This window comes from Cynara cardunculus, assembly GCF_001531365.2.
Source record: "Cynara cardunculus var. scolymus isolate 2C chromosome LG 4, CcrdV1, whole genome shotgun sequence".
NCBI classification, from domain to species: Eukaryota; Viridiplantae; Streptophyta; class Magnoliopsida; order Asterales; family Asteraceae; genus Cynara; species Cynara cardunculus.
The window spans coordinates 7,165,177-7,165,930 of record NC_037531.1 but is presented as its reverse complement, the minus strand read 5'-3'; the positions used below and the strand labels follow the sequence as shown (position 1 = coordinate 7,165,930).

General features: G+C 42.6%; 1 non-coding gene across 1 annotated transcript; it reads right to left on the bottom strand.

Moving 5' to 3' along the window:
• Positions 1 to 308: 308 nt before the first annotated feature.
• Positions 309 to 415, bottom strand: LOC112511882. The gene has a single exon (XR_003069138.1). It is a non-coding gene; the product is annotated as a small nucleolar RNA R71 (small nucleolar RNA).
• Positions 416 to 754: the final 339 nt, after the last annotated feature.

The window sequence follows — 754 nt, the reverse complement described above, 5'->3', positions numbered from 1 at the left end:
AGACCACATATGACCGCTCTCCATTTTGAACTCAAACCGATATGTTTCACATGTTGCAAACAAATGGCTAATTTGCCGGATTACCTTCGGAGAACCCACATTCGCATTTAAAATCTTTTATGGAAATCACTGATGCTTTTTTGATCCCGGGAGTGTCAAATGACGCTCTAAGACTCACTTTGTTTCCTTTTTCCTTGAGGGATCAGGCAAAAGCGTGGTTTAACTCATTAACTCCGGGTTCTGTGCCGTCATGGAGTAACATGGCGGAAATTTTTTTGCGAAAATATTTCCCACCGACAAGGAACACTAAGTCCAGAAATGAGATTTGTCTTTTCAAACAAATGGATGATGAGGCTGTTCCTGACGCGTGGGAAAGGTTCAAAGAGCTGTTGAGGAAATGCCCACACCATGGCATTCCGTACTGTATTCAACTCGAGACGTTTTACAATAGGTTAAATCCCATGGCAAAACAAATGCTCGATGCGACTGTGGGTGGAGCCTTTACAACTATGACCTATAATGAAGGATATGAAATCCTAGAAAAGATTTCGGCAAACAATGGACATTGGGCCGACCCACGTGCTTAGTCATAAAAAAAGTCTACGGGGATACATGATGTAGATGCATATACTGCATTAACAGCCCAACTTACCTCCATGACCAACATGTTGAAAAATTTAACTTCCGGTCTGGGAGGACAACAAGCTGCTAATACACCAGTCCAAACAGTCCTATCTGTGCAATGTGTGTGCTG